Source organism: Coenobita brevimanus, chromosome 35 (genome assembly GCF_032717465.1).
Source record: "Coenobita brevimanus isolate Jiangsu-jjx chromosome 35, ASM3271746v2, whole genome shotgun sequence".
In the NCBI taxonomy this organism is placed as follows: domain Eukaryota; kingdom Metazoa; phylum Arthropoda; class Malacostraca; order Decapoda; family Coenobitidae; genus Coenobita; species Coenobita brevimanus.
The window spans coordinates 2,977,471-3,002,112 of NC_136988.1; positions in this window are offsets into that span (position 1 = coordinate 2,977,471).

Genomic DNA, 24,642 nt, shown 5'->3' on the forward strand with positions numbered 1-24,642 from the left:
AAGTATGGAGAAGAAAAGGAAGAAAGAACAGAAAGAAAGAAGAAGAGGAAGAAAGGAGCACAAGAAGTGGAAGAAAGAAGAAGTAAAAGAAAGGAGAAAGAGAGGAAAAAAGAAAGGAGGAGATGAAGAAGAAAGGAGAAGGAGAAGAGAAAGAAAGAAGAAGAGAAAGAAAGAAGAAGAAGCTAGGAAAGGAAAAAGGAATGAATACAATATGAAGGAATGTAGAAGATGACGAGAACACTGGGTCCAGGGGAATGGTGACCCAACCGCCCAGCACCCGTGTTGCAAAGAGCCCCGTACTGTACCTTCAGTTGCCTTTCTCCTCTGATTCATATCTCGAGGAGAATTGCATCGCCTTCCTGTCTCTTTCCATCACCGATATACAGGAGCAAAGTGGATGATGATGATGATGATGATGGTGATGGTGGTGGTGGTGATGATTTGATGATGATAAGGATGATGAATAAACAGAAATAATAATACACACACTACAGTATGTCAATGTTTACTTCCAATACCTCTACACTTTTGATCAAGCCCTAACACGTTGCTTGAACTACTAAGGTCTATAATAATAATAATTACCAAACTTAAAAATTCACCTTTCCTAATACTCAACTGTTGCTCAAATCTTCCCTTTACTATAGTCCTTTCACCTTAGCTTGGCCGGGAGTTTCGTTCTTTTGCAGCTTATTTCTCGTAGCAAAGTGGCAGAAAAAGGCGCTGCTACGGCCATCTCATTGTACAGTACTTCTTGACGAGTAGGATCATGTTCTTGTCTTAATATATTGTCACAGCTCAGCATTCACGCCGGAGAGATGGCAATTTTAGGCCAAGTTACAGAGAAAGGAGTATATGTATTTTTATTTACATTAGAGTACGTCTGTTATTATTTTCATTTTAATACTCTTGATGGAAGCACCAGTATGAGAGAGAGAGAGAGAGAGAGAGAGAGAGAGAGAGAGAGAAAGTGATGGAATGTTGTGGTGTTGATGTGGATGTGCTGGAAAGCTTTAGGGGAAGTATCTTATTATGGTTTTTTCCCCAAGTGCAGAGAATGGAGAGTGACAGATTGACTAGGAAAGTGTATATGAGAGACATGAAGGAGAGGAGGGGAAGCGAGAGAACGAGGTTAACGTGGAGGAATAGTTTGGAGAGTCACATAAGAAAGATTGTGGGTTGGAGAGACGACAGCCTGATTGCGGAGGACAGAATGGCATCATATTGAAGAATTTAAGTGGTCTGTCAATGCTTAAGCTAATGTAGAGAGGCAGCATTAAGCTGAACAGCAACTCTGCGTTGCTCGTTTGTAGCAATATATCAACACTAGAATATGCTAGTCACGAAGAAGTGATATGAAGAGGACACAGGGCTGTAACATTGCCTTTTTCTGCCACTGAGTTACGTGCTATAAACCACTAATGGACGAATATCTTTTTTAGATTAAGTTAAAAGAAGTACAGGCGAGGATTTTCGTCATTTTGCTGCCTGTTTCCCTTTGCCCAATGCTAGGGTAACAAAATACCTCGACCCTGTATCCTTTCCACAGAGAAGAAAAAAGAAAAACGACTAGCACCATATTCTATTGTCATTCCATTGTTACGACTTAGCATTCAAAATTTATGTAGTAGTTGTAATAGTAGTAGTCACAGTATTAGTAGTCGTTGAAGCAGTAGTAGTAGTAGTAGTAGCAGCAGCAGTAGTAGCAGTGATAGTAGTAGTAGTAGTAGTAGCAGTTGCTATTGTTAGTCGTGGTGGTTAATTTGAAGTGTAAACCCAGTGGACTGCAGGCTTACGTTGTCCCCCTCCTGCTGTCCACTATCACCCTTTCGGGGGATTAGGTGGGAGTTGAGGGACGTTTACATAACCAGGCAGCTCCACAGCCCAGTTGTATCAGTGCCACCAAATGAAAGCGTCCCTCTCCAGCACCTGCGTTTAAGATGAAAAGACGAATATGTTACGCCAAGTTAAAGTGAACAGAGTGTAGTATTGATGTCACCAGATTCAGTAGCCTATATGGTTGGTCTCTTGTTGAAGATGACGGAGAATGGCAGAGTGAAGTTGGACAGCAGTTTTGCGAAGTCTGTGTCGGTGGTGAAAGTAACGCCTGGTGGAGAGTTGATGGCGCTACTGCGACGTGTAAGTGTCGCAAAATTACAATGCCCATGAAGCTGGTGCCTTGTTGAAGACGGTGGAGAATGGCAGAATGAAGCTGAATAGAAGTTTTGTCATGTCTTTTTTTGGAGTGAGGATAATGCTTCGTGGAAGGTGAAACAGTGTAGTGTAGATGTCACTTGATTCAACAGCTTATGCAGTTGGTCTCTTGGTGAAGATGACGGAGAATGGCAGAGTGAAGTTGAACAGCAGCTGTGTCTTGTCTGTTTCGGTGGTGAGGGTAACGCCTGGTGGAGGGGTGATGGTGAACCTGTGCAGTATAGCAGCAGTGAACAGGTACAAGTCCATCTTGGCCAGACTTTCACCCAGACACTGACGCCGGCCTGTAAATATATTAGAAGTACGAATGTAGTATATAAGTACACTAAAAGTATGGTAGCATGGATACAAAAAAGCAACAGTACATAGATACAACTCCATCTTGGCTAGACCTTCACCCAGATACTGACGCCGGCCTGTAAATATATAAAAGACGTGGATGCATGGATGAATTAACTCGTTGGTAACGAAGATGTTTGGATGACGACGATTACGGTACGTTGCTGACTTTTATATTTACCGATCCCTCTTAGAAGGCCGGCCTAGAATAGCCAGTATCATTGAGTTATTTACTTACTGCATTACTGAGGGACTGATCTGTAATGAGCCCTTTGCAGCCTCCTAGAACCAATAGGATGTGCATGTGCGTTCCTAGGATCTGTCCCTTGATGATCTCCCGAGATTCCCTCGTCTAGTGTCCTTTATGAGATATTTTTAGGCCATTTTTTTTTCTAGACCCTCTTTATGTATCATGTTCGTGTCAGCCAAGCTGGATCCGGCCACCATCATTGCAGCCTGTACTGTAATATTATGTAACTATATTTGTCATATGAACCTCGTGATTAGAGTATCCAGAAATATTAATTATATATTATACACTTCATTACGAAAATACAACTAAAACAGAAAGTGAACTAAATTTTAGCTTGGGAACATCTGGCAGCCTGACCTACCAGATAGCAAGCTCACTACCCATGTGTTGCTAATTTATCAATTTGTCGCATGATCTAGCATTTTTCATAAAAAGATAGTGCGAAAAGTCTTACATTTTTCTCTATATATGGCGCCTTTCGAAGTCCAGTTAGGACAAAATTTGCTGCTGTTCACCAGAGATGGATCGGGGAGGGGGGGATGCATCCCCCCAACGGCCAGAGAGAGAGAGAGAGAGAGAGAGAGAGAGAGAGAAAGAGAGACCTAGTAGATGCAGTTCAAGATGTCACTTCTGTGAAAAAATAATAATAATAATAACTACAAGCCTGGGGAGACACAGATGAATGGGAGGATGCAGATTATGATCCCTACACTACTGCACAGAATTTGGCCCTAGACTCGCAGCTCGTCAGAAAGATCGAAATAATGTACCTGCTGGTAATGCAGATGATTGTTTCAAGCGAGCTGTGTGGTACCCCTGTCTGGATACAGTGACTGAAGCTATTGAGAGTCGCGTTACATCTCACAGAATTCTTGTCAGCAAGATGATGGCATTCATTCCAGCAAAATTGCCACATTTTTAATGGAATGGTGTAAAGAACAGCATGCAGCTGTACAACTCCGTGCTGGGTAGTCCAGATGAAGAGGAAATGAAGCTGCAATACATGCAGTGAAAGGAATTCTGCTCTGGTCTTGAAAAGTCTCCAACAACACCATTGGAGGCTCGTGATATCATCCCTGATAGGCTGGGGCACATCAAAAATCTTATCATCTTCTGCACTGTTCCTATCACCACTTGCCCTGCTGAGAGAGCTGTTCAGTGCCTTGAGGATTCTAAAGAACTACCTTCGCAACAGGATGAATGATGAACGGCTGACAGGGTTGGCTTTAATGTATGTTCACCCTGAAACTAAATCAACATTTAGGAGGTAATTGACAGATTTGCAAGTAAAAAGAAAAGGCATCTTGATACTGTATCGTAATCTAAGAGTCTCTGAAATGGTCATTAATTGTTAGGTTACTTAAACATATAAGACTCAGCCTGTGTTTGTACTCTGATCTAGTACTTTAAGATTATGAAATTTTGAAAACATATATTATTCATCAGTTCATGTTGGTATTAACATTTTCTCTATAGTGGTGCTTTTTTCTGTGAAAAATATTAAATGTTACAAATGTTGCAGAGAGAAAGAGAGAGAGAGAGAGAGAGAGAGAGAGAGAGAGAGAGAGAGAGAGAGAGAGAGAGAGAGAGAGAGAGAGCTGTTATATACTAAAGTGCAGAGTATTGGAAGGATAACATGTCATAAGCAATTAAACATGGTGCTCTGAAGTATGCCTGTAAAGCAGTTTCTGACTTCTGTCTCAAGATTCTTAGTCTGAAGTTATATAAAAATGAAAATGTTTGCGCAATAAATTGAATTTGCCAATAAACACTTTCAGAAGTCTCTTCAGTTACTCAGTCATTTTCTTCTTCAGTTGACTGAATGTGATCAGATTATTCATGTCATTTAACTAATTTTTGATACACCAGCAGCCCCGCAACAAGAAAAAAAATAATATGAATGATGGAACAAACTCTACAGGCAGTACACTTGGGTTGCTGGGGGTAGGGGGGTTTCAAGAATACTCCCCCAGTATCCCTGCTTGTCGTACGAGGCGACTAAAAGGGTTGGTGGTGGGTTAGTGCCCCACCCCGTAAAAAGAACTAACTAAAAAAGCAAATAAAGCGCCTCGGACCTGGACAGACCATACGTTGACGACTAAGGAACGGACAAAGGACATTCTGAGGGTAGGAACATGGAATGTGAGAGCAGTGAATGATGAAGTGAAAGAGAGAGAGATTGTCCAGGTGCTTGAGGATGCAAAAGTGGATATATGTGGATTGACTGAAACTAAATGGAAAGGTGAAAGGATGAGAGAATGGGAATACGGTGTAGGTATATGTGCGGGAGTCAGTGAGAATGAGAGGGCAAGAGAGGGAGTATGTCTGATGATAAGCAAGAAGTGGAAGGAGAATATAAGAGAGTATGGAACAGTGGGTGCAAGGATTGTATGGGTGAGGATGAAAGTAGGTATACAAGCATGGGCGATTGTATGTGTGTATGCTCCAACAGAGGATCGAGTGGCAAGAGTGAAAGATGAGTTTTGGGCGAGAGTAGAAGCATGTATGGACAAGTTTGAGAGGAGCGAGAGAGTGCTGTTGATTGGAGACATGAATGGCAAAGTTGGGAATGTACGAGTGGATGGAGTGGTTGGTCAGTGGGGTGTGCCAGCTGAAGTAGATGGGAATGGTAGTGCTTTGGTGGACATCTGTGCTGGTAAGGGGTTGGCAATAGCCAACACCTACTTTCGTCATAAGATGATTCACCGGTATACATGGAGAGTAATGAGGAGGATGGATGGTGAACTTGTTGAACGAAAGGCAATGATAGACTACATGTGTGTGGATGAGCGAATGAGAAGACAAGTGTTGGATGCAAGGGTGTGGAGAGGGTGGGGGAATGGAGTCTCGGACCATCACTTAGTGATGGCCAAGGTAGAGCTGCAAAGAAAGTGGTTTAGGAGACGAAGGGGAAGACAGGAGGAAGCAGCTCCTGTGAGAAGAGTGGAGAAATTGCAAGATAGTGAGAAAATGACAGAGTATAAGAGCATAGTGGAAGAAAGATTGGGAAGGTATGAGCTAGAGCAGATGGAAGGGGTGGAAGACGTATGTAAGATATTCACGGAAGAGATAAGCGCAGCGTGTGAGGCGGTTTGTGGAGTGAGGAGGAGATGCAAGGGTGTGCAAGGGACAGCATGGTGGAATGATGAGGTGAAACGAGCTGTGGAACAAAAGAAGAAGGCATATGGTGAATGGTTGGCGAGTAGAGGTAGGGGAGAAGATGAGAGAGAGAAGACAGAGGTATATGTGAGCAGGAGAAGGGAGGTTAAGAGACTGGTGAAGGAGAGTAAGAAGAAAGTGGATGAAGAGTTTGGGAGGAATATGAGTGTGAAATGGAGGGAGAGTAAGAAATTGTTTTGGAAGGAGGTAAAGAAAGTAAGGCAGTGTGAAAGGGGAAATAGTAGGGGAGTGAAAGATAGGAATAATAGATCGTTGGTGGAGAAGAGAGAGAAATTGAGGAGATGGAAGGAGCACTTTGAGGATTTGTTGAATGTAGAAAGTGAGAGCAGTGTGAGTATAAGTGGTTGGGGAATGGCTGGGAGAAGAAGAGATGAGAGGAGGGAGGAAGAGATCAGTAGGTCGGAAGTAGTGGAAGCGAAGAAGAAGATTAAGCTGGGAAAGGCCCCAGGAATTGATGGAGTGTGTGGTGAAGTGCTTAGGTATGGGGGTGAGATTGTTGTGGAGTGGATATGGAAGTTGTGTAGATTGGCTTGGGGAGAGGGAAGGGTTCCGGAGGACTGGAAATCAGGTATAATTGTTCCTCTGTACAAAGTAAAAGGGGAGAGAGAAGTGTGTGGTAACCATAGGGGTATTTGCCTTCTTAGTGTGACTGGTAAAATATATGGTAGACTACTCATTGATAGGGTTAGGCATATGACAGAGGAGCTAGTTGGAGAAGAACAAGGGGGATTTAGGAAGGGAAAAGGGTGTGTAGATCAGATATTTGTTCTAAGATGTTTAGTGGAGAAGTATCTAGAGAAGGGAAGGAAAGTGTATGCTGCCTTCATGGACTTGGAGAAAGCTTATGACAGAATAGATAGGCAAGGTATGTGGAAGGTATTAAGAATATATGAAGTGGAGGGAAAATTGTTGAGTGCTGTGAAGAGTATGTACGAGGGAGCTAGGGCTACGGTGCGAGTGGATGGTGAGCTGAGTGAGTTCTTTGATCTCAATGTGGGACTGAAACAGGGGTGTGTGATGTCTCCATGGCTGTTTAATATATATATGGATGGGGTTATAAAGGAGGTGCAAGGTAGGGCAGTGGATGTGGGGGTGGCCCTAATGAATGAGGGTGAGATTTGGAAGCTTCCGGTGTTGCTGTTTGCTGATGATACAGTATTGTTGAGTGAAGATGAATGGGAGTTGCAAGGTTTGGTGAATGAATTTGGGACAGTGTGTAGGAGGAGGAAGCTGAAAGTTAATGTAAACAAAAGTAAAGTTATGGTGTTTGAGAGGAATGAAGTCACAAAGTGTGAGGTGAGGTTGGATGGTGAGGATATGGAGAATGTGAGTGCATTCAAGTACTTGGGTAGTGTGATGAGTAAGGATGGAACTTTGGGGGATGAAGTACGTGAAAGGGTACAGCAGGGAAGAAAGGTTGTTGGTACACTGAAAGCAGTGATGAGAAATAGGGAGGTGAGTATGGAAGTTAAGAAGTCACTGCATGATGGTATTGTGATCCCTACCCTGACGTATGGATGCGAGGCGTGGACCTTGCAAGAGGGGAACAAGTCAAGAGTGAGAGCAGTGGAAATGAGTTACTTGAGAGGAGCATGTGGAGTGACGTGGAGGGACAGGTTGACGAATGAAGAAGTGAAGGAACGTTGTGGGGTAGATGTGGATGTGGTTGAAAAGATTAGGAGAAATACACTGAGGTGGTTTGGACATGTGGAGAGAATGGAGAATGAAAGACTGACTAAGAGGGTGTATGTAGGTGAGGTGGAGGGAGGGAGAGGGAGGGGTACACCGAGGATGAGATTGAGGGATGGAGTTGAGAGGTATATGAGGGAGGGGGGGGTGAGCTGGGGGGAGGGGAGTCAAATGGTGGGTGACAGAGTGACTTGGAGGCGTTTTGTCTGCGGCCACCCTTTGCGGGATTAGGGCGTCGGGCTATAGATAGATAGATTTACTGAATTTACATAAAATTCACAGAAACATGTTGGGCATAAACAGAACAGATACTGGGGACTAATTAGGCCTTTTCGGCATTGCAATACGTCGTTTCAAGTCTTTGATCGGTTCAGACCCTCCCTCCCCACCGAAAATTCCTGGATCCATCCTTGCTGTTCACCTGTAGATTAGCCGAATTTAAACTTCAGCTCAGTGATTTGTATGATTTCTTTTGGGTAACACTGCCAGCCATCTCGCTCTCGGTGTGGCTCTGGAACTGTGTGTGGGAAGATGTTTTCTGCTTCACGACCTCCGTTTCTCCCTTCCTTAATAAATCCTTTTTAATGATAAGTATGGAATACATATTTTTGGTAATTTAGTCATCCCTATTGGTGGGTTCAGCAAGTAACAGGGGAATCTGTTCGTTTTAATTTGGATCAGTTAGATATACCCCGTAGTCTTGCAACTGAGGGCACAGGTTACTCTTTCTGCACCCTGCTCGAAGTGGAAGCTCACACTTTCAACGTAAGTGGTAATCTTGGAAACGTGAGAGTGCACCCCTTCGTGTGGGCAGGCTCGGCAAACAGTTGGTAACACTGATTAATTTTAACATTTAAAATCTTAAGAAAAGCGTATGACAGTTTCTAAATTGACATACAACATAATCTCTTAATGTTAGCAATTCTTACCTATTTTATTGTTCTAGAATACTCTGTATAAGGGTCTCAACTATGCATACTGGCTTTGGAGAACCTGTACCGTAGGAAAAATTCGGTGTCAGACCTAGCTTCAAAGAAGTTCATGCAGTCAGTAATAACCCTACGAATAGGCCTTGGCTGGTCATACCGATTCTGACTACGTTTCTGTCCCAAATGCACGTTTTTGCCATTTTTCTCACCCAGAACCCAGAAATCCCACCAGTCCCCCAAGATACTTGGGAGGGGGGTTAATTTGAAAACCAATCAAGAGCACCGAAAATAAAAGTCAAATTCGTTCAAATCACACTAAAATTCACCAGAAAATACATTGAATTGCCAAGCCAAAACAAATAGCGCGGGCTTGTAAAAGTTTACCGAACGCAAACATGAGACTTCATAATTCACACTAAGTGGCTGTGCACGATTCGTCTGTTTAGGTAGTACTCGGCCATTCGTTACTGTAGGAATCACTTCATGGACTAATCAAACTAATTATAAAAGTATCATGCACCATATCTGATAAACAGCTTAGTAGAAATAGTGATATATTAAATGGAAGTGGATACAGTATCTCATCTTTGTTTTCGTCTCGTCGTAAATTAACCATCTCCGGAGAGCGTTGAAGTCATGTAAAACGATAAAAATATTAAACGCTTATTTTTTTTTTTACGCAATGTTTTTATCATTAGATTAAAATTCCGATCACACACACCACAAGGTCCACCAAATTCTACATAGTTTTCTTAGCACAAGGCTGCTGTAATATGACGAAGGGGCATGCAAAGGGGTGCTATGAGACTTCCTGTGGATTCCAGTACTCGTACTACGCTGTGGTAATCCTCTCCCGTTCACGGGAACGCCCTCCCTTTCGTACATTAAGATTATCAAAAAATACGGATAGAGCAAGGTGAATGCCTGCCCACATTTTAAGACTATGACTGATAGCCTTCATTAAACCTTTCGGCTACCAGATGCCTCCCATAACATTATGTCACCGTGGATCTCACTCACGTACAGTATACTACGTCCATATTAACTCAGTCAGCCCGAGGACGTCATTACACCTGCGCTTGTGAAGCAAGTGTGTGTGTGTGTGTGTGTGTGTGTGTGTGTGTGTGTGTAATTCACCGGGTCGGTCAGGATCACCTGATGGTCGTGATCGTCAGCTTTTACCCTCCCGGAAGGGAGCTGAGAGCTCATATAGTCCGATCTAAGGGCAAGGCTGTGACCTTCACACACCCACACACCCGTCCCCTTGCTCCAGGGGGACAGTAACCACCCACTTCGTCAGTGAAACTTTTCGCAACCTGAGCGAGGCGCGAACTCTCGTCCACCAGTTGGCAAGCGAGAACGTTACCACTGCACCAGCGAGCGGTGTGTGTGTGTGTGTGTGTGTGTGTGTGTGTGTGTGTGTGTGTGTGTGTGTGTGTGTGTGTGTGTGTCCTTACCTAATTGTTCTTACCTAATTGTATCTTTACAGAAATGAATCAAGCTTGTACTGTCCCGCGTATTAAACCATTTTTATTATACATATAATTATTTTATGAATTATTTTGGCACACACTATTTCATTCGGTTGTGAATTCCACTGATCAGTTGCCCTGCTTGGGAAACTGAATTTCCTTACGTCTTGAGCGCCTCTCTTTTTGTGTAGTTATTTGTAGTGTCCTCTTGCTGATGCTTCCCCATAGGTTATATACTCATTTATGCCTACTTTCTCTTTCCCTGTGATGCATTTATATAGCATAATCATGTCCCCTCTTTTCCTTGTCTCCTGTAGTGTTGGTAGACTCGATTTTTCTAGTCTTTCTTCGTAGCTTAGATCCCTTAAGCTTGGTACCCAGTTTAGCTGCCCATTGTACTTTTTCAGTATTATCTTTGTGTTTTATGAGATGAGTATTCTAGACTACTGATGCATACTCCAAGGCTGGTCTTGTGAATGATGTTATCTTTCTCAGTAAGTCTTCATTTATATATGTGAAAGCTATTCTCGTATTAGGAAGCAGTGTATATATGTTACGTACCTTCTCACAGATGTGGTCAGCTGGAGATAGTCTGTTTTGATAATCACTCCTAGGTCTTTCTTCCTTTCTGATGTGTGTAGAGTTGAACTTCCTAACTTATGCTCCAAGTCTGGTCTTTCTCCACTTTTACCAAACTTAATTACATGACACTTGCACACACTAAATTCCATTTGCCATTTATTACTCCATTCATGAAGTTTACTTAATTCTTCTTATAGCTCTCTGCAGGAATCTGTGTTAGTAATTTTCCTTTGTATTTTGCATGATCCGCAAACATATTTAGATGGCTTCCATTTCCAATGTTACTATGTCATTTATATGTAGTAAAAAGGTAACTGATGCCAGCACTGAGCCCTGTGGAACTCCGCTAGTCACTTCCCTCCATGATGAGAAATTTCCCCTTAGTACTGTTCTCATTTCCATTTTTCTGAGAACCTTCTGCATCCAACTTTACAGGTTGCCTTGGATTCTTCCTTGATGGTACAGTTTCCAAAAAGTCTTTGGTGTGGTACTGTGTCAAATGCTTCCTTGAAATCTTAATAGGTACTGTCCACCCATCCTTCTCCTCTGCAATGTTTCTGTGACTCTGTCATGGTAGCTTAACACCAGCAGTGCTCATCGCCTCATATTAGGTGCTATGCAGGCCACCCCTGGCCACACTGATCGCCTCATATGAGGCGATGAGTTGGGTTTTGGCTCCGTAATTTTAAGCACGAGGAAACGTCAGTGGTTTCCATGGGAACGTTTAGTCTCCTTCAGTAACATCAGGGCTGTTGCCAAACCCTGCCACATCGCAGTTGCCAAATACCCCATTATTAGTCATTCAGATATGCAGGCCATCCCTGGCCACGCTGATCGCCTCACAGGAGCCGATGGGTCTCTGTGCCAAAATTTCAAGCACGAGAAAGCGTCAGTGGTTTCCATGGGAATGCTGAGTCTCCCTCTAAATCATCAGCTCTGTTGCCAAACCATGCCACACCTCAGTTCCCAAATGCCGCATATTTAGTAATTCAGTTCTTGTTTGTAACCTAGCAATGGCGGATTCACGCCCGTCTACCTCTCACAGTGCTGATGACTTATCACCGCCTTCACACACTCCCAAGAGCATAAATTACAAAGAGACGAGGATGATGAAGAGTTCGAGCTCAGAAACATTTCATCTGATGGCAAAAAATCAACTTAATGTTAATATAAAAAGTCCAAATAAATTACTCAGGGAAGGTACTTGGGTTGATATAAATTAGCGAGACGGGGGTTAATAGATTAGTAACACATGATTTTCCCCTTCTAAAACCGAACTGCCTTTTATATTAATGTATCATACTCTGTTCTTCTAGATGGTTTACCCAAACCTTTCTTATTAGCTTTTCTGGTATCGTAATTACAACACTGGTCAGTGATACTGGTCGGAAGTTGAGTGGATTCTGTCTATTCCCTTTCTTGAATAGGGGAACAATGTTTGCTTTCTTCCAAATACCAGGTAGTTTACCTTGACATAAGGATTCCTTGAATAACTCTTCTGCACATTCAATGTAGCACCCAACCTGAAATTTCGTCAGGATCTTATGTTTTTCCTTTGTCTAATTTACTTAACTCTTCCTGGACTACTTTTTCTGATATTTGTATATATGGTAATATGTATGGGCAGGAATGTTCCATCTCATCTGTCAAAATTATTTTCTTCTGTAAAAACTGATCGGAAATTTTTATTTAGTGCATCACAAATATCTTTCTCTTGTGTATAGATGATCCCCTCGTCCGTAACAGACTGCGTTTTATCTTTAACGTTAGCTTTGCTTAGGATGTAGCTGTAAATTAGTTTATGTTGATCACTACTTTCATTTATAATGTCTTCCTCAAACTGTCTGTGAGCTCTCCTTATCCCTGTATAATCATCTTGCCTGCTTATAGTTGTTATATGCCGTCATATTATTGTGTCTTCTGTATCTACTCCACAGTAAATCTCATTTCTGTTGATTTTTTACATTCTGTATTAAACCATTCCTTTCTTTTATTTCTGTTTCTTGTGCTGAGGGATATAATTTTGGACTCCTGTTTCATATAATTAACAGAATTTTCTACAAATAATATTTAAATCCTATCCTGTAAGCTCGTTTTCCCTATCTGATTCTAAGAAGTACCTCTTTAGGTCATGGTAGTTGCCCTTTTTGTAGTTTACGTACTTTTTGTAACTCTCATTACTGTTAACTATGCCACATACAATCCTGAAATTTTAACTTACTACTGCATGGTCGCTTTTGTCGAATGCAAAGTGATACATTATATTGTTAATGTCATTTTCTTGCCTAGTAATATAAGATCTAGTATAGATGGATCATCAAGTCCTCTTTTTCTGGTGTTTTCCTTTGCATGCTGTGTTAGGAAAAACTCCTGCACAAGATCCAGTAGCTTTTGATCCCCACAGCTTTCATGACTTCTTACATTAGGGTATTCCAATTTATATTTGTATTGAAATCTTTAGTTAATATAATTGTTTTATATTCCCCTTCCATTCTATGCAGTAATGATCTTAAACTCTGAATTGTACTTTCTGCCAGGTCTTCATATTCGCCTTTTTGCCAAGAGTTTGCGTTGGGTGGCATGTATAAATTTGCTACAATTACTTTCCCTTCAGACATGTTAACCTCTACTGCAATCAGTTCCACTTGTGAGGGTATGTGTAGTTCGATTTCTTTGACTTGTAGATTTTTCTTTGTTAAGATTATAATTGCTCTTTCTCGTCTTAAATGTCTGTCTCTTCCCCATATATTGTACAGTATTCCTCTAAGTTTAGGGTATCGTTTGATATCTTTGGGCTCTTTTTCTTTGGTATAATCTTTCAACTGTAATAATTTAGACACTATTCCATCTACATTTAAGTACATCAACTTAATCATCTTCTTTACATACCTGCCATAGCTTGAGTCTACTGCCTTCCCTCTTTTCATTCCCTGTTGGTTATGTATCACTCTCGTACCTACAGTACAATCCAATTTCATTGCAAACAAATTACTCATCTTCTGATCTTTCATCCTTTCTTTTCCCTCCCTCTTCTCCTGTAGCATTCCCAATTCCTCTTCAGTTAGGCATTTTTTTATCTATACTTTTTAAAACTCCTCTTTTTCCATGAGTTTGTTTGCATTTTTTAGTATTTCTTCCATAGTGTTCACACTCTGGAAAGTTACTTTCAGGGGCCTTGAATTACTTCTCTCATATTTCCCTAGCTTTTTGTGTTCCTCTTTGTCTTTATAACAGATTTCCTCTGATACTTCCTTCAATATGTTCATTATAATTGTCATCTCCTTTTTGTCTCGATTTTTTTTTTATTTCTACTTCGTCTATACCAGTGATTACTATAGATCTGTTCATATCTGCTGTTCTTTGACCAGTTTTGGGTTATTTGTAATGATTTCGTTCAGTTCCTTTCTAAGGCTCTTTACTTCGACTTTTGTTTCTAAGTCTTTCCTTACTTTCACCATTTCATCACATGTAGTTTCTACTTCATCTTTGCAACTTCACATCATTTCGTTCACCTGGGTTATCTTCTCTTCAGTATCACTGCTTTGGTCTATCAGATTGCTTGCTTGCCTAGTTGTCTCTGTATCATTTCTGAACGCTCCCATAATACTCTCATGGTTGACAACTATACTTGCCATTTCACTAGTCTTCCTTCTTGGTGAAACTGTCTCTGTTGACAGCACATCTATTGTTGTGTCTTTTTTGTTTAATTCCATTACTTATTTTTCATTTCCTTCCTTCTGCATGCGTAATTCCTTCTTAATTTCATCTATTTCACTTTGAAAAGTTTTCTCCAGTTTATTAGTGTGTGTGTGTGTGTGTGTGTGTGTGTGTGTGTATGTTCTTAACTAACTATTTTTACAGGAATGAGTCAAGCTCGTACTCTCCCGTATTTTTAACCATTTTTATCATACATATCCTTAGATTTATGAATAGTTTTGACACAATATTTCATTCGGTACTGCATTCCACTGATCAAATATCCTATTTGGGAAACTGAATTTCCTTACGTCTTCATCGCCTCTCCATTTTTGTAGCTTTTAGCAGTGTCCTTTTGCTGATGCTTCCCCATAGGTTGTATATTCATTTTTGTATATTTTCTTTTTTCCCGAGATGCATTTGTAAGCATAATGTCTCCCCTTTTCCTTCTCTCCTGTAATGTTGGTAGATTCACATTTTCTAGTCATTCTTCGTAGCTTAGATCCCTTATGCTTGGTACCCATCTTGTAGCTGCCCTTTCTACTTTTTCAGTCTTATCTATATGTTTATTGAGATGAGGAGTCCAGACTACTTATGCATACTCCACGGTTGGCCTGATGAATGATGTTATTATCTTTCTCAATATGTCTTCATTTATTTATGTGTATGTTATTCCCATATTTGCAAGCAATGTATACATGTTATGTACCCTCTCACTGATGTGGTCAGCTGGAGATAGTCTGTTAATGATAATCACTCCTAGATCCTTTTCTCTGATATGTGTAGAGTTCATCTTCCTAACTTATAATCCCAGTCTGGTCTTTTCTCACTTTTACCAAACTTAATTTCATGACACTTGTCCACACTAAATTCCGTTTGCCATTTATTGCTCCATTCATGAAGCTGATTTAATTCTTCTTGCAGCTCTTTCCAAGAATTTGTGGTAGTAATTTTCCTTTGTATTTTTGCATCATCCACAAACATATTTAGATAGCTTCCATTTCCATTGTTACTGTCTGTATCATTTATGTATACAAAAAACATAATTGATGCCAGCACTGGGCCCTGTGGAACTCTGCTAGTCACTTCCTTCCATGATGAGTTATTTCCCCTTAGTACTGGTCTCTTTTCCTTTTTAATGAGAACCTCCTGGATCCAACTTTACAGGTTGCCTTGGATACCTCCTTGATGGTTCAGTTTCCATAAAAGTCTTTGGTGTGGTACTCTGTCAAATGCCTTCTTGAGATCTTAATGGGTACTGTCCACCCATCCCTCTCTTTTCTGTTTCGGAGACTCTGTCATAGCTAAATAGGTTAGTAACACATGATTTTCCTAATCTAAAACAGAACTGCCTCTCCGTTATCATACTGTGTTCTTCTAGATGGTTTATCCAAACTTTTCTTATCAGCTTTTCTAGTATCTTACAATACTAGTACTTGGTACTGGTCGGTAGTTGAGTGGACTCTATCTATTCCCTTTCTTGAACAGGGGAACAGTGTTTGTTTTCTTCTAAACATCAGGTAGTTTACCTTGACCTAAGGATTCCTTGAATATTAAATACAATGGTCTGCTTAACTCTTTTGCACATTCAGGTACTATCCATCTTGAAATCATCAGGACTTTATGCTTTTCCTTTGTCTAAATTACTTAACTTTCTGTACTTCTTTTTCTGATATTTGTATATCTGGTAATACGTGTGGGCATGCTTCTTCCATAACGTCTCTTTCAAAATTATTTTATTTTATAAAAACTGACTGGAAGTCTTTATTTGGTGCTTTACAAATATCTTTGTCTTGTGTATAAATGATCCCCTCATTCGAAACGGATTGTATTTTATCTTTCTTTTTGGTTTTGCTTCGGGTGTAGCTGTAAAATAGCTTAGGATGATCACTACTTTCATTTATAATGTATTCCTCAAACTGTCTCTGAGTTTCCCTCCTTATCTTTGTATTATCAGTTCATGCCTGCTTATAGTTGTTATATGCTCACTCACTATTGTATCTTCTGTATCTATTTCACGGGAAGTCTCTTTTTTCTTTTGATTTTCCTTACATTCTGTATTAAACCATTTCTCTATTTTCATTTTTTTTTTTTGTGCTGAGAGATGTAATTTTGCACTCCTATTTCATAAAGATCACAGAATTTTCTATATATAATATTTAAATCTTGTCCTCTAAACTCTTTTTCCCAATCTATTTCTAAGAAGTACTTCTTCATGTCATGATATTGCCTTTTCTGTAGTTTAGACTCTTTTTGTAACTCTCATTTCTGGTAACGTCATATGCAACCCTGAAGTTGCACTTTAATACTGCATGGTTGCTTTGGCCAAATAGAGGGTGATACATCATATTATCAATTTCATTTTCTTGCTTTGTAAATATAAGATGTAGTACTGATGGATCATCAAGTCCACTTTTTCCAGCGTTTTCCTTTAAATGCTGTGTTAAGAAAAACTCCTGCTCTAGATCTAGGAGTTTTTGATTCCAGCAGCTATCATGGCTTTTTACATGTAGTGTATTCCTATTGATATTTGCATTAAAATCTCCAGTTTATAAAATTCTTTCCGATTTCCCTTCCATTCTATGTAGTAATGTTCTTAAACTCTGAATTGTCCTTTCTGCGGGTCTTCATATTCGCTTATTTCCCAAGTGTTTGTTTTGGGTGGCATGTATAAATTTGCCACAATTAAATTCCCCTCAGATGTGTTAATCTCCAATGCAATCAGTTCCACTTGTGAGGGTAAATCTAGTTTTATTTCTTTGACTTGTAGATTTTTCTTTGTTAAGATTATAATTCCTCCTCCCTTTGTTAAATTTCTGTCTCTTCTTCATATATTGTATTTCTCTGAGTTTTGGGTATCGTTTGATATGTTCGGGGTTAATTTTGTTTCAGTTAAGCATATAATATGTGGCTCCTTTTCTATGGTATAATCTTTTATCTCTAATAATTTAGATATCATTCCATCTACATTGCAGTACATTAACTTAATCATCCTGTTTACATGCCTGTCATAACTAGAGTCTACTACCTTCCTCATTTTTATTCCCTGTTGGTTATGTACCACATTCGTACCTGCAGTCCAATTGCATTGAAAAAGTGTCCACTTCTCTTCCTCTGATCTTCCCTTTTTCTTTGTTTTTGCCTCCTCTCTCTTCTCTTTTATTATTCCCAATTCCTCTTGAGTTAGGCATCTTTTTATCCATACTTTTTAAAATTCCTCTTTTTCCATGAGTTTGTTTCCATTTTTTAGTATTTCCTCCACAATGTTCACACTCTGGAAGGTTACTTTCAGGGACCTTGAATTACTTCTCTCATATTTCCCTAACCTTTTGTGTTCCTCTATGTCTTTATTACAGATTTCCTCTGATACTTCCTTCAATATGCTCATTATATTTGCCATCTCCTTTTAGTATCTTGAATGTTTTTTTCGTCATCTATACCAGTGATTACAATAGATTTGTTGATATCTGCAGAATCTTTTACTAATTTGGGGTTGTTCTGAATATTTTTTTTCACTTCTTTTCTAATGCTTTTTTTCTTCAACTCGTGTTTCTAATCCTTTAATTTCACCATTTCAGCATACATAGTTTCCACATCATGTTTGTAAGTTTGCATCACTTCTTTCACCTGGGTTATCTTCTCTTCACTATCATTGCTTTGGTCTATCAGACTGCTTGCTTGCCTAACTGTCTCTATAACATTTCTGAATTCCTCCATAATACTCTCATGGTTGACAACTGTACTTGCCATTTCACTAATCTTCCATCTAAGTGAACCCACCTGAACTGACAGCTCATCTACTGTTATATCTTTCTTGTTTAACTCCTTTGCTTATTTTTCATTTCCCTCCTGCTGCTTGCAGAATTACTTCTTAATTTCATCCATTTTATTCTGAAATGCCCTCTCCAATATGTACATCGTCTCTGCTAGTTTGCTATATTTTTCCATTTCATCCAGATCTAGTAATCACCATACTGTTTTCTACCTTCTCTTAACTCCTTCCATATTTGCTTTACTAAAGATTGTGGTCATCTTGTGGTATTACTAAGAAAAAATTCTACTTACAAGTATGTATGACCTTGGTATTCGCCTGAGGTAAACGAAACAGCTTAAAGCTTGATTAGTTCATTCCTGCACTAATTGGCTGTATTCTGTTATTTGGACAACACTTTTGCTTAAACTTGCTCTACTACATTAGAACACCATTTAGTTTAACCAAGTACAAAGCTTGACTCATATAAAGATACAATTTAGGTATGGCCAGTAGTGGCCAAGGGTGGCCAGTGCAGAGGAAGGAGACAGACGTGTTGACTGACGCTGCTGTGCAGTGTGTGTGTGTGTGTGTGTGTGTGCTAACAAAATACCCCAAACAGTTTTGATCTAATTTTAACCAAACTTGGCTGAAGGGTTAAGCGTCAGACTTGGAGTAACCGTATTTTGTAGAACAATGAGTCAAAGGTCAAGGTCACTAGGCAAAGTCAACTGCAGCAGCTTTGATCAGGTTTATATCAAATTTTGTGGAAGGGTTATGTACAGTAAGGCAAGAAACTGGACATTAGATTTAGAGAGAGAGAGAGAGAGAGAGAGAGAGAGAGAGAGAGAGAGAGAGAGAAAAAAAAAATCAGTAAAAGGTCAAGGTAACAGGGAAAGGTCAAAGGACAAGGTGAGTGGGCACAGACAACTCAAGCAGTTTTTATCTGATTTAAAGCAGAAGGGTTGAAAGTCAGATAAAATCGATGGAATTCAGTTTTAAGAACAGTCAGCTAAAGGTCAAGGTCACAAGGCAAGGGCTAATTCTAAACTGCATGTCTGAGTGTAAACAAAATAAATCTACCATTTTTTACCTGATCTGAATTAATGTTGGTGGATGAGTTGAGGATCACCCAAGAGAATGACCTACTGTTTGAGAACAATAGATCAAAAGTCAAGGCCATATGGTAAGGTTAACTTTTAAACAGTTTGCGATGTAGAATAAGCTTTGTGGCAGGGTTGAGGTTAAAACGAAGATAAAGAGACTGATATTTGAGAAAGGTCAGTCAAAGATCAAGATCAAAGGGAAAGGTCATAGTTTAGGGTCACTATAAAGTAAATTCAGTCAGCTTTTATCTCATTACTTGGTGGAAGGACTGAGAGTTAGGTAAGAATGAAGTAACTGGATTTTGAGAGTACTGTGTCAAAGTTCAAAGCCACATTTCAAAGTCAGGTGTTCCGACCAGGTGGTGGGCGCAGGTGTTGCCAGAAAGTGCTCTTTCTTGTTTTTAATTGATTTTGTTCTTGTTACCACCAAGCTGTTATATGCAGTTTACAAAGGCCTTAAGTGGCAGAGGGATTAATGGAAGCCTTATCTAGCCGCCTTTCAGTTTGAAAAATCTATTGAGAAAGAGAGAGAGAGAGAGAGAGAGAGAGAGAGAGAGAGAGAGAGAGAGAGAGCGAGCAATGGGAAAATATAAAAGTACCTCATCTGGTCAAAAATCTTAAGAGGCAGAAGTAACATATTGTAGAAGAGAATATTTAAGTGTATTATGCAGAATAAATCCCTAAAGAATTGTTCCTAGATAGTATGTTTCTTATATGTTAATTATGTATACTGTGTCCATACTAAAAATAATAAATGAATAGGAGGCAATACTGCATATATAATATGCAATACAGGGTGAATAATGTGATTCTTAAATCGGTATCTTATGTATTGTGGGGTTGGCTCAGTCTCCTGGTGTGGGTGTGGCTGTGAGTGAAAAAAGAGAATGAATACATGGAGCAGGACTGATCATTGATAACAATGACTGAGCCGTCTCTGCAACACACAATAAATTATCCAGCCGAGTGGAATAGGAGCTTAAGATATGGACCACCCTGTATAATTACAATACTCCTTTTTCTCTAACTTGGCGTGAAATTATCATCATTCCATCCTGAATAATGAATTATAACAACATTAACGCTAGGATAGGATATCGTAGCCGTCGCCGAGCGTTTCCAAAAATGTGTTCGATGAGGAATAAAGATGAGTTTGGGGTTTGACTGTAGTTTCATTTCAGAGGAAGTATCTCACAAGAGCAGTACTGAGGCGAGAGCGGTTTATGTTTGCTAACTCCATGCACTTTGTTCCTGCCTTTCCCACCATGTCTCTTCTCTGTCCTAACCTCTTCTGCCCTGTCTCTCCAATCTACCCTGTATATGACTGGTTGGGTCATGCGTGAGGGCATGTGTTTCCACACTTGTGGAGTTTTCCATCAGGCCTCATACTGTGCTGTGTAAGAAATTCCCTTGCCAGAATGTGTTTCGCTGTTTCCTCTATCCCTCTCGAGCTTAGGCACGATTTTCTTCCAACCTCTATATTACATATTAATAATATATACGTCATTAGCTATTATGTAGTGTGTTATAATTTAGTGTCCTGATACCGCTCAGTCACGCCAAGCTGGTGTTCCTACGACAGCATGTTGTAACAAATTACACATTCTGTCATAACTTACTAATACATGGTATTCATCACAATATAGTATAGAGAAAATAATATTGTAGAATCATAACACATTGCATGGAGTAAATACATTGTAATAAAAACTAAACACTGCATTATTGTGATAATGTATATATGCATTTATACAATGGTAATATAACGGCAGTACTATGCCAAGACAATAGTAAGAATCAGTTATGTGTATTGTACCCATTTTATATATATACCTACACACACACACACACACACATATATATATATATACATATATATATATATATATATATATATATATATATATATATATATATATATATATATATATATATATATATATATATATATATATATATATCCATCTATCTATATATATCTATGTATATATATATATAAATATATATATATATATATATATATATATATATATATATATATATATATATATATATATATATATATATATATCATCTCGTCAGCTGTTTGAGTGTCCACTGCAGAACCAGCCTATCCCAACCGAATTCGGGACGATACAGCCAATGTATCTCTACCAGGTGGCTTAGACTGTCTAGTAGAAATTGTATGTTGGGTGAGAAGTGCTTGTAAGTGTAATTGTTGTGGTGGAGTGGATTTGGATGTGTGTGTAGGCTGTGAACCAAGTGTAATCGGCCCGCACAAGCTTACTGGGTGCAAGCATACTTTACAGTATGTGACACTGGTTCAACCACAGCACCCCTTGCGTCCGCCAATGTATTACATGGCCAGAAGAACGCTCCCAAAGTTTATTACCCTGGCGGGGCGCGAACCCTCATTCTTCAGTGTACGAAAACGCACACTTTACCACAGAGGCTCCAGATATATATATATATATATATATATATATATATATATATATATATATCTATATATATATATATATATATATAGATATATATATCAGTTTATCATTTATGCATATTTAGATTAATATTATATAATATGTTACCCCATAATTTTCCTTCACTTTTTTTTCTTTGTATATATAATTTACAAATATATACATAGTATACACATTTCACTCAGGAGATCTCACTTGAATATTCACTCTTCCTCCTGCAAATACTGATTCCAAGTTTGCAATCCATGCTTGCATTCTGTGCATAGCCAATTGTAATATACTAAATATAATGGAGAATATTATAAAGACTAATGGAGCTGGGCTGTACACATAATATGAATTGAACATAGTTAAACTCAGTTCTTCCAAGGGCTTCATTGTTTGACTAATTGCATACTTTCATACATCAGTGAAGTCAACTTAGTATTTGTGCTGTGTGAAACATTCCCTTGCCAGAATGTGCATTGCTGTCTCCCTCTAGATCTCTCGAGCTTCGGCACAGCTTTCTTCCAACCTCTATATTACATATATATATATAGATATATATATATATATATATATATATATATATATATATATATATATATACACGTGGCTAGCTCTTATGTTGTGTGTTATATTTGTGTCCTGACAAGGATGCTGTTGCGAAAAACGGTATAGAAAGGATGTAGAACCGTATCAGTGTATTTTCATGCTATTGGACATTGTGAAATATGGTAGAAAAGAATGAAAAGGGGCAAGTCAGAGTGAAAGAATGGTAATCTGAACAAACAAGTAATAGACCCATAAAACTGTCTCTTACCTATGGAGAAAGGCAAGAATCCTTCCTTCTTTGAAATGAACTTGCCATGGTCATCCAGGAAGTGCTCAGGGTAAAAGTCATGGGGCCTCTCGAAGTACTTCTTGTTGTAGTGGCAGCTCTCTTGGTAGGCCACGACTAGAGTGCCCTGCAGAGAAAGATTCAGGTATTGAATTCATATTAGCCATATCTTCCCAGACACTGGCCAGCTATCAGCTTTGTCTTTAAGTCACTCAGATTGAAGGGTGTAACTCATTTTTACATTGTAGCATCCGGCCCTCTGCCACACCACCAATGCAGTCTACACTGTCATATGGTGATACTAGATATGTGACATGAATACCGTGTTTAAACCGTCCATATTCATAAAATATCTATATTTCTATTTATCTATCTATCTATATATCTATCTATCTATCTATATATATATATATATATATATATATATATATTGTTACATAGCCTATGAGTTCATCATCCTTTGTGTAATTCTAACGTACAGTGTGCTGCCTGTTTGATCACGAGCGTGTTCTGCCTCAGTCCCCCCCTTCTACCGTTATAGTAGAGTAAGTCGTCCTTTCTGTTATTCAGTGCGGGATTGTCAACTCTTTGTCCCCATGGCTTCATTTGCGCGTCCTTCTTACAAGTTGTATCAAGCTCTGCTGGCCCCTATATAATGAGCTCAGTCTCTACATCATTGCCACTTAGATCTACTCCTTATTTTGTTCACATCTCTGTCCTCCCCTGTACAGTTATTATTGAGTGCTCAGGAAGTCTCCAGCCATCTAGCAGCTGTGTAATTTGAGTATAAGTGTTGTTGCATTTTTTCTTGTACTGTGTAGCATAAGGTTAATTCTTGGGCCTAGTGAGGTTTTGTTATTCATGTAACGTTCTTTATATCAGTCATCATTAATATTATTTGTATCTGTAATAATTTATCTTGCATTAACTGAGCATTACCCAGTGTATTTTCATTTTATCAGGGCTGACTTAGGTAAATTTACTCTTGCTAATTTCATGTTAATAGAGGCTATTGCAGTTAACCATATATTTAACCTGTTTTTTGCCATTACATTGTCCTTATGAGTCCTGAATGTTTTGTTGTTAGTTTGAGCATTAAACTCTAACTTGTAATTTTACCTGACTCTTTTATTTTGAACCCGGAACTTTACGGGACAGTAGTGATTTTTAGTATTCTCACTTAAAGTGTACATCATCTTTCTCTGTTCCGTAACAATATATATATATATATATATATATATATATATATATATATATATATATATATATATATATATATATATATATATATTCCATTGGAGCCCCGAGTTGCTGGGCAAGGCACTGTTCTGGGAAGGTCCTAGGCATACCCGCCTCCGCCTATTGGCTCATAGTCGCAAAGCTCATAGGTCCCTACCCGGGAGTTCCTTACTTTATTAAAGTTTGAAACTTCCCAGTTCTGTCCAATACCGGGGACACTGGGTTCCAATGGGTTAAAGAACTGATAGATTTGTCAGCCATTAACCCATTGGATCCCAGAGTTGCTGGGTGAGGCACTGTTCAGGGAGGGTCGTAGGCGTACCGCCCTCCGCCTATCGGCTCATAGTCGCGAAGCTCATAGATCCCTACCCGGGGGTTCCCTACTTTATTAAGGTTTAAAAATTCCCAGTTCTGTCCAATACTGGGGACACTGGGCTCCAATGGGATATAAATATATATAGTGTGTACATGTCACAAAAAACACATCTAACAAGAGAAGTAAATGAACCCAAACAAATAAGAATAACTTTCATCTTCTAAGCTTCTGGCATCCTACAGCTGGATGCGTCTCTCTCTCTCTCTCTCTCTCTCTCTCTCTCTCTCTCTCTCTCTCTCTTAATGCGGTTTTAGAAGTGAGTGTGGAGACATTAATTACTCCATGCCCTCCTTCTCTCCTCTTAATCCCACCCAATTAATGATATACAGCTACATGAAATATATATTCCTATGTAATGTAGTCGTGCCTTTTGGAGGGTCGGAGTTCTGTGTTGCCCTAGATGATAACCTAACACCTGATCTTTAGTGATTTATTTTGCAGAGATGGGATGGTCGTATCCCATGTTGCTTTCGGGATCATAACACCTGTTCCTTAACGATTTATTCTGCAAAGGTG